A 10986-nucleotide genomic window follows, 5' to 3' on the forward strand; every position below is an offset into this window, starting at 1 on the left:
CATTGGGAAGAGAGGCCCCTTGGTCTTGCAAACTTCATATGCCCCAGTACAAGGGAACACCAGGGCCAAGAAGGGGGAGTGGGTGGGTAGGGGAGCAGGGGGGGATATAGGGGACTTTGGGGATAGCTTTTAAAATGTAAATGAAGTAAATACCTAATAAAAATTGCAAAAAATGAGAAATAAACAGTGATATGCAAGGCATAATAAAACATCACGAAAAAAATAGAAATAGAATATGGTCAAGATGCATATGAAATTTTTCACAAATACACAGAGTTAAATAATGTACTATGAGCAAGAGGACTGTCAACTAAATCTGGAGATTTAAGTCCTGTGTGAAAACCTGGTCTGATAGGAACTAGGAGGCTTTTGAAACTTGTTCTTTGTCATAAACTACTTCACAGACACTAGCATCAAACAAGTAGAATCATTGACCCCGAAAGATCAGTAAAAACAAGATTTCTTCCCAATCAATTCTGAGCACATACAAAATCATGAAAGGGCCCAGATTCCAGAACTGACTTGGCAATTTCATGTGCATCAGTGTGAATTGATGCTGTCCTGTCTCTGCCTTAGCTCTGATTCACAGGCCTCAGATACTCTGTCATCTTAGTCTCCAATCTTCTATGTCCTCCAAGTATAAACCCTTGTCATCAAGCTGCTGTTATATTTAGGGGGATATCTATACTTATCTTTTATGAGGGGTAAGGAATTATGAATATTAGTTTACTGTTTCATATTCTAGAAATAAAATTCTTCTTTAAGGATAGTTTTAATAGTCCTAAAAATTTTTTTTGCCTCTTTCCTGAAATACAGTGGTTTGGTTCATAGTTCTATCAGATTTTTGAGACATCTTAATGCACTAAATGTTTTTATACAGTTAAAATGAAATGCTTTGATGAAATTAGTCTTTTTGATGTAAGCCCTGCTTCCATACAATAATACATCTCAGCTCCTACACAGAAATAGTTAAAATATGCTTTTTGTTTTGTTTTGTTTCATGGAATCACTATAATCCCCATGTCTCTGAAGTTTTGGTATAAGGCAAAAGCAATCTTATGGGTAGTTACTTTTAATGCTATACCTAGGTCTGTTATTTTGAGATTCTCATTTGATTTGGATAAAACTACTGATACAAAAATCAGAGGTATGTGAAAACAGACCAAACTGTAAAGTGGAGGAAATCATCAGCTCCTACATGTGATATTTTATGACAGATTTTTAAAAATGTATGCAAGCAAAGCACTCAAGGGGCAGTGGTATGGTTACAGAATACTTTAGAAATATAGATTAATATATAAAAATGCCTTTCAGGATTAAAAATCTAAGTCCAAACAAAACTGCACTTTAGGTACCCATTTTAAGCTTGCCATATGAAAGAAGAAAGACTTTTAAAATAATGGACACGAATAAAACTGTGCTTTTAAGTACTTATCCATTTATGCCAGCAACACACATCATTCAGAAGTAGAGGAAAAGGACATTTATACCAAGGGTAATGCACTTTCCCAATTTGCTTTCACTTCTGTGAAGACGGAACTATAACTAATATCCATTTTTCTTGGAAGTATTTTTCCAAAGAATAATGTACATTGTTTTTGTCTTTGTCATTGTTGTTGTTGTTGTTGTTTTTAAGACAGAACCTCATTGTGTGGCCCAGGGTGCTCCAGAACTTATTTTTTAGACTAAGCTGGTCTTGAACTTACAAAGATATGCCTTTCTCTGGTGCAGAAAGCTGAGATAAAAGTATCTACCACCAAGCATCAAGCATAGCTAAGTTTTTGTTGCTGTTGTTTTGTGGTTTTTAATCATAACCAAGAAGAGACATAGATACCTCTGAAATAGACTAAATTAAGGAAGGAGTAGTTTGCAGTTGGAATTAGTTTTTATTGAAACTCTTTACATTGTAATTTTCTGTTAGAGTGTATTTTTATTTTTTTCAAAAACAAACAAGAAAATTGAAGCTCCTTGATTTCAGATATTTCATTTTTTCTCAAATTTTGAAATAAATCAATATTTCTATTTATGTACAAGATGCATTTGAATCTATTATTTTCAGTGTATAATATCTCAATTAAACAAACCATTTAAAAGGTTAGGGTTAAGTCAGCAATCTGATTTAAAGAGTGAAAGCACTTGCTGGCATCTAATTCTTGATACTTAGTGTGCACATGCTAGAAGGAGAATTGGATCCTATCCAAAACTAAGATGGGATAAATGGATTTTAACAATTAAATAGAATATGTTGTTCTCTAATTTATTTTCTCATTATCTTCCAAGTATATTGTATCTCATTTTGTTACCCCTGCTTAATACTCAAGTTATTCATCATGCTATTATTGTTTGCCATTCTTGAAATCTTGTATCATTTCTTATGTGTTCATTCATACATAAAATGATTGACTTAGTTATCAGTGAGTTTCCACTGATAAGCAATCTACATCCCTCATCCTTCAAAACTGAAAATGTATTTATGTATTTAGTGATTAAGGTCAAAGAAACAGCAAAGCACAAACCTATTAATATTCATCAAATAACAACTTGTAAACACTTAAAAATAATTTTCAGCCATAATATACTCACAGAAGCCTTCTTAACTAATTAAGCATTAGAAGAACATTTATATATCTAAGAATGCCCATGGGAAATTCCAAAACTAGTTTCTTCTTGTCATTTTAACAAACCACCACCATAAATATGATGCAAAGTGATACATCTAAGTGCTAAAAAGCAACTCTCTAAAATCAATTGGCATGCTTTGATTTTCTTTCTTGATGCATAGGGCAGCTGATTATTTTGAGATTTCTAGAGTTAACCTGCTTTTGTGTTCTCATTCTTCTGTCTCCTTCTCTTTCTTCTTTTCCCATTTTTCTTAATCTCCTAAGAGACTTTTCCTTTCCTTTGGCCCAACTATATATACAATGTATCCATAAAAGTAATTACTAAAGAATTATAGTAAAATTGGGAAGACCTGTCATCTTTGTCTCCCTTTCATAACTACTCTTGCACATTATCTGGTCATAATAAATAACATAAGTAATTCCTCCATTATTACAGCTATGAGATTCCAGTTGTCATATAAGGAAATATTTCCAGGTTCCAGAGTTGATGTTTGACTCCTCTGAGGAAATTTCTAGGTCTACTACAGTATGCTGTTCCAATGCTAATTGGTAATGAAGGGAAAGTTAGTTTAAAGTGTGAGAGAAATCCTGCTAGATTAATACAAAAAAAAGAAAGAAATATAAATATCAATACCATTAAGGGAACCATTAATTAAATAGAGATACACAACTTATCAAAGCGTAGAAAATAAATGAGTGCTTGGTTCTTAGTCCTAACTGAGGAACCTGTATCATAGTCCGTTCTCCCGAAGGGTCACAGAGTGTGAAAGAAGGGATGGGAAATGCTATACTGCTTTCTGGACATGGCAGACTTCTGCACTCATGACCTTATGGCAGGTGTGGCTGCCTTTAGCAGTACAGAAAACAGTCAAGTCATTTACCATTCTAGAGAGGACAAGGAATTCTCACCTCTAGCTGAAGTCATTGGTGGGTGATGGCTGTAATAGTGCGAGAAGAGAGTCATTGTCATTTAACATGATAGGGAGAACAAGCCAAAGAGGATAGATCCATACACCCATGACAGTAAAGGCAGCACTAATGGTAATCAGTGAGTAATGAGAGACTAAGGAAAAAAAAAACAGAAGCAGAAGAGTAGACATAAATTTGGGGAGAAGATATCAGAGTGGGTGGGAGGAGTTGCAGTGAGGCAAAGCTGTCAGTAGAATCTAAATACAGTATATCCATACATAGAATTACTGCAGAGCATGTAATAAAAAAAGAAGATAGCCTTTGGGAAATTAATATGCATTAAGAATCTGGATTCTCTAAAGGATAGTGTACTGATATATTAAAAAGCCCACAATAGGAATTAATTACTTTGGTTTTAATCAGTGGTTCTTTGTTCTTCTGTAAATTACATAGTGGTGGCATCCCATTTGTGGTCTCAAATTGTTCTACTAAGATCCAATAGTTCATTGACAAAGAATAGGTCTCTCCTGATTGCAACCAACATTAATAATTGATGAAAGTATCATCCATGCTTCAAACTCTGTTCAGAACTTCCATATAATCTATATAAAAAAGATAATTTACCAGCCATAGCTAATGTCAGACTTCATGACTTGCAACACATGGGTATATCATAATTTAGATTTAGAAGCCATATCTTTGTGTCATTCTTTTATAACATGATTTGAAAGAAAATTCAAATGTTTTTTTTTTTTTATCTCTACCATCATTTTTCAGTCACAGTTGCTCATATCTGTTAGCTTCCTAAAGAAGTGGAGATATAGACCAGAGCCAATGCAATTATCTAGTTTCAGTCCTTGCAATGCTAGATATTTTGCTCTGGCTATATCATCCTATACTTAAGTTATTAGATATGTGACTATGTATTTTGTTGAAGATGATTTTCTGCACTCTATATTCAGGAACTGATTTCAAGGATCAGAGATGCGGTTATACTATAGACACTAGCATTTTCATGATCATTGAACTATCCTCTGTATCTATGTTATGTAAGAAATCTTCCCCAATTATCTCTAATTGGTTAATAAATAGCTGTTCAGTCTATGATTAAGTGGAGGAGGCAAGAATGCTCAACTTACAGTCCCAACCAAAGGTCTCAGGGAGAGAGAAAATGCACAAAGATGATGAGAAGAGATGGTTGGCCATGATACATAAGGTCCTGAGGGAGATTTGATGAGTTCATCACCAAGGAGTTTTTCCAAGAAGAAATACATGGACCAAAAGAAGCTAGAGCAAGATTCAAACTGCAAGTATCACAGGGTCTGTGGCTTGGAAATAGATAGCTTAAAGGGCTAGAATAGATGGATAAGTGGCCAGTTGTAGAGCTTAAACTAGTTAATAAACTTAATAGGACTCGGTGTCAATTATTTGGGAGGTAAATGTAGGAAGGTTAGATAAAGCTATCATCTGTCAATTACAATTACATCTGGCATACCAAATTCAGGCAAGAAGCTAAAACAGAATCCAAACTTAGACAGAAATCCAATCTTAGTAAGAGCAAGGCTTAGAGCCTGAAATGTCCGAGGTGCAACACACAAACAAGCATTCTCCAGGAACAGAGTTTCTTAGTTCAACCCCTTTGTTTATTTATTTGTTTTTGTTTTGTTTTTTTATCTTTAATATTTTTTTACAGTCCAGTCATTATCCCTCTCCTGTTTTCTCCTCCAACTGTTCCTTATCCCATTCCTCCTCCCCTATCTCCAAGAGGATGTCTGGACACCACACACTGCCCGTACACCCAACAAGGCCTCCCCATCCCCTGGGGCCTCGAGTCTCTCAATAGTCAGGTGCTGCTTCTTTCAGTGAGGCCAAACTCAGCAGTCCTCTGTTGTATAGGAGTTCAGGCATTCATGTCAGCTAATATATGAGAGATCTCTCAGGTTCAGGTTTGTGGAGACTTCTGGTCTTCTTATGGGGTCGCCCTCCTCCTCAACTTCTTGAAGCCTTTTCCTAATTTAACCACAGGGGTCCCCTACTTCAGTCCATTGGTGGGGTTTGAGTATCTGCTTCTGTGGCCAGGCAGTCGTGGCACACGCCTTTAATCCTAGCACTTGGGAGGCAGAGGCAGGTGGATCTCTGAGTTCGAGGCCAGCCTGGTTTACTGAATGAGCTCCAGGACAGCCAGGGCTATACAGAGAAACCCTGTCTCTAAGCAAACAAACAATCAAACAAAGTATCTGCCTCTGTCTCAGTCAGCTGCTTGTTGGGCTTCTCAGAAGGCAGCTATGATAGGTTCTCTCTGTAAGTATGTCATAGTTTCAGTAATAGTGTCAAGCCTTGGAGACACCCCTTGTGATGGGTCACAGTTTGGGCCGGGCAATGGACCTCATTGGCCTCAGTCTCTTCTCCATTTTAATCTCTGCAGTTCTTTTAGATAGGAACAATTCTCATCTCTTTAGCATTAAAGTATAATTTCAAACATTTTTATTTTACCTTATCATAAGTTTGGTTGCATTTGGATTTCTTCTCTATATCTGTGTGCCTCTGCAATTCAGCTCAGACCTGTACCACTAGTCATGTACCCTTGTCTATTTCTTCACAGGGAAAGGTATTTTTGTTTTGCATGACTCTGGCCTTAGAATAGCACACATTCCCAGAATTTGACTCAACCCATGTATCATCCTGGGCTGGACTGCCACTTACCAGGTCATGCTAAGCCTCCATGATTCAGGAATTGTGGTCTACAATTCCTGTCAGATTTGGCACCAGCCACAGCTCACAGAGTATCATGACACCCAAACCTTATTTTCTAGCAGGAGCTCTTTCAGATACTTTTGTGACTGTTCTTCTCTTAAAGAGAATGAACAAAACTCTAGCCCAGAATAGATATACAGAGACACACAGAAGAAATCAAAATGTAGCCAAACATAATATTTTCTCCTGCTCAGGACTCTGATGTGGTTGAAAACTAGATAGTTATAGTATCACATTTAACCTTATACTATTTAAGATCTGAAAAATATTTTAAAGTCTTAGAAGATACATATGTTTTTTATATGCAATTTATGCTAGAAAATAATATATGTACAGAAGTAATTTACCAAGATAGGATAAATGAGGACAATTTAAAAGGTTTCCAAATACAAATGGGGATGACATTGTGAATTTAATATTACTTTATTAGTTTTCATAATTTTACTAATATATATAGTTTATTAATAATAATAAAGAATGAACATTTTATTGGACTAAAAAGGGGAAATGCTTGGGATGGTTTCATGCACTGTATACTCAGTTGTTTATTTCTGTACCCAGATCTGAAAATAGTACAAATGTTAGAATTGTCATGATTGTTGAACTATACTCTTTATGTTATGTAAAGAATGTTTCCCAATCATCTCTAATTGGTTAATAAAGATATGATCAGCATATGACTGGGCAGTGGACACAAGAAAGCTGAACTTTTGACCCCAGCAAGATTTCCCAGGGAGAGATGAGGTTGCGAAGGATCATGAAAAGAGATGGAGTAACCATGCAGCAGAAGGTTCAGGTGGAGTCAGGACAAGTAGGTCCCTAAGTGTTTTGCCATAAGAACACACATGGAACAGCAAAAAACCAGACCCAGACTAAAATTGCAAATGACATGGCACCTGTGACTGGGAAATAGATTGCTTAGAAGATTAGAATATATGAATATTTCTCTAGTCATAGAGCTTAAATGTGGTAATAAAATTAGTGGGTCTTTGTGTCAATTATTTGGGAGCTAAAATAAAAACAGAGGAGTTTATCTTCTGTAAATAACAGCCTAGAGTATTTATGAAGTTTTGTCTCACAAGTGTAACTTACAACTGAGCATCTTTACATGAAATAGAAAAGAATTTAGATAACACATTCTTTACACAATATATAGCACAAAATGCAGGTTCTGTGTAGATTAGTATTTTATACTCTAGCATCTTATGAATAGCAATATCTCTTTACTGTAAAACATTATTAAATATTATTACTTAATAATTATAGTTTATAGGAATGTAGATTAGTTAGTGAATGCAGTCTAATTGCCTTCCATACAGGAAGATATAGATTTGGTTCTCAGAAACCTATCCAAACAGCTGTGGTGTAGAGAATCTGTAAATCTCTGTCTTTGAAGGTAAAGAGGGAGGTGGATTACAAACAATGTTTTAAAAAGTATTTTATTTTGATTTAGAAATAGAATACACTTGCATTTTATCAATTACTGCCATACCAACCTCACATAACATACAACCTCAAACCTTGGGAGATTGAGGCGGAAGGGTTACTTTGGTTACAAGTCGCCTCTGTCTCTAGCACAAGAGAGCATCACAAAAATACCTGGACAGTAAGTGCTAATTCTAGAATACATCCTGTATTGATACGGCACTTCGGTATTATTATTCATTTTAAAATAATTTTATTTTTCAGATACTTATGACTTTCTTTTTCCAATGTTTATTCAACTATGCATCTTATTTAATGTTTCCGTAGTTAAATGTTAAATGTCACACATTTCTTTCTGATTTGCTCACAGGCTTTTGTTTGTTTATTTGTTTGTTTTATTCCATTTTTATGCTTCGTGTTTTACAGACCAATCCCTACTTGTTGGGTGGCACTGGAAAATCTGACATAATGCTTAAGGCCAACAGTGCCTTTTCATATCAAAAGCACCCTCAGGGTTGATGACAGAGATAATTATAGTGCAAGTTGTCAACAAGAAGCTGAACAGCACTTTTAGAAAATGCTTAACATGCAATATTCACATTTCTCAAGACTTAATGACATTGATTGTAGAAAATCATACTAGCATGCAAGAGTTTCATGGAAGAACAATGAATTCAATTATTTAATAATAATTGTTTTATCTATTTTTACATTAAATTGGCATAATCCAGCTTAAGATTCATGTTTTATATCTTTATAATAAAGGTGACTTTAATATTCTTTCCTTCGTAGACAGATTAGCTTGCATATGCAACATAATGCCATTAATCTGTGCTATGTATGCTCACAAGGCTTCTCTCCCTAGCTTATGTGGTAGAATCCTCATGAAAATGCAAAAATATGAGTTGTGTCAGCAAGTCTCTCTCTTTTTAAAATCATTTCAGAGCTTTATTGTAGAAAGGAGAGAGGGGAGAAGGGAAAGAGAGAAGGATAGCGAATAAGAAAGATGAGAGCTTAAAGAGAGATAGGAGGGGCCAAGCAGCCCCTCGTATAAAAGCAGGGAGAAAGGAGAGAAGGTAGAAAGAGAGAGGCCAGCCATAGCCACATGGAGTGAGAAGAAATAGAGAATGAGAGAAGGAGGGATAGAAAGTAAGAAAGGTGAGGGCTTAAAGCAAGTCTCTTAACTAACGCAATTACTAATAAACTTATAATGTAGATGATAAGCTTGCTTTCTAGCAACAATGTAACAATATATTTGAGAAAAATCTACTGCAAATCAGAGATATTTGTTTTTACCTCTTTTTAATTTCAACATTGCTTTTGCTGGAGAATAAACCCCCTTTCCAAGCTGCAAGCCTAAGAACCAAGATTTTAGTTCAGGGCCTTTAGAAAGCCGTTTAAGATCCAAACTATGACACGTAGAATATTTTTTCTTTTCTTTTTTTTATTATTTTCTTTATTTACATTTCAAATGTTCTCCCCTCTCCTGGTTTCCCCTCAGAAAACCCTCTATCCCATCTCTGCTCTCCCAGCTCACCAACCCACCCACTTCTGATTTCCTATCCTGGCATTCCCTACACTGGGACATCAAGCCATCTCAGGTCCAAGGGCCTCTCCTCCCATTAATGTCCAACAAGGCCACCCTCTGCTACATATGCAGTTGGAACCATAGATCCCTCTATGTGTACTCTTTGGTTGGTGGTTTAGTCCCTGGGAGTTCTGGGGATAATGGTTGGTTCATATTGTTGTTCCTCCTATAGGGCTGCAAGCTCCTTTAACTTCTGCAGTCATTTCTCTAGCTCCCCCATTGGAGACTTTGTACTCAGTCCAATGGTTGGCTAAGAACATCCACCTCTGTACTTATCAGGCACTGGCATAGCCTCTCAGGAGACAGCGATATCAGACTCCTGTCAGCAATCACTTCTTGGCATCCACAATAGTGTCTGGGTTTTGTGACTGCATATGGAATGGATAGCAAGGTGGGACAGTCACTGAAAGGTCTTTCCTTCAGTCTTGGCTCTACACTTTGTCTGTATATCACCTCCCATGATAATAGAAAATAGTGGAGACCCTCAAGCACATGTGCACAGGGGAAATTTCATGAACAGGGCACCAATATCCTATGCTTTAAGATCATGAATTGACAAATGGAACCTCAAATATATGAAAACGGCTGTAAGGCAAAGGACACTGTCAATAGGACAAAATGGTAAGCAACAGATTAGGAAAAGATCTTTATTAACCCTATATCTGATAGAGGGCTAATATCCAATATATACAAAGTACTCAAGAAGTTAGACTCCAGAAAACCAAATAACCCTATTAAGAATTGGGTAGAGAGCCAAACAAAGAATTTTCAACTGAATATTGAATGGCTCAGAAGCACCTAAAGAGATGTTCAACATCTTTAGTCATCTGGGAAATGCAAATCCAAACAACCCTGAGAATCTACCTCACACCAGTCAGAATGGCTAAGATCAAAATCTCAGGTGACATCAGATTCTGGCAAGTTTGCAGAGAAAAGGGAACATTCCTAAACCTCTCGTGGGATTGCAAGCTGGTACAACCACTCTGAAAATCAGTTTGTTGATTCCTCAGAAAATTAGACCTAGTGTTACCTGGGAACCTGGCTATACCACTCCTGGGCATATACACAGAATATGCCCCAACGTATAATAACGACACATGCTCCAGTATGTTCATAGCAGCTTTATTTATAATAGACAGAACCTGAAAAGAACCCAGATGTCCCTCAACAGAGGAATGAATACAGAAAATGTGGTTCATTTACACAATGGAATACTACTCAGTTATTAAAAACAGTGAATTCAGAGTATTTTCAAATTATACAATTGAACTAGTACAGCACAATATAAATTTTTATATTGTAGTTTACACCCTTTTTCTGATTGTTTTGAGATGTTTCTACATCATGAAGAGTGAACTTGACACTAAGACAATATGTTCTATTTTCTCTCTCTTCTTTTCCCCAGAATAAAATATGAATAGGGAATCTGAGTTCCATCACTACAGCAATTAGGGATTTAAAACAAGACCACAATGGTAACAAAATAACAGCTAAAACAAACATAGTTTTTTTGTTTGGTTTTTCATAACAAATACAGAAAAATGAGATTTAAATAGTATTTATAATTTCCATGACTTTCTTCATATGATAAAGATTAAGATGAAAGGATGGACTATCCAGAGACTACCCCATTCGGGAGTCCATCCCATCATCAGCCACCAAACCTAGATACTAATGCTCATGCCAGCA

Source organism: Mus pahari, chromosome 4, assembly GCF_900095145.1.
Source record: "Mus pahari chromosome 4, PAHARI_EIJ_v1.1, whole genome shotgun sequence".
Classification (NCBI taxonomy): domain Eukaryota; kingdom Metazoa; phylum Chordata; class Mammalia; order Rodentia; family Muridae; genus Mus; species Mus pahari.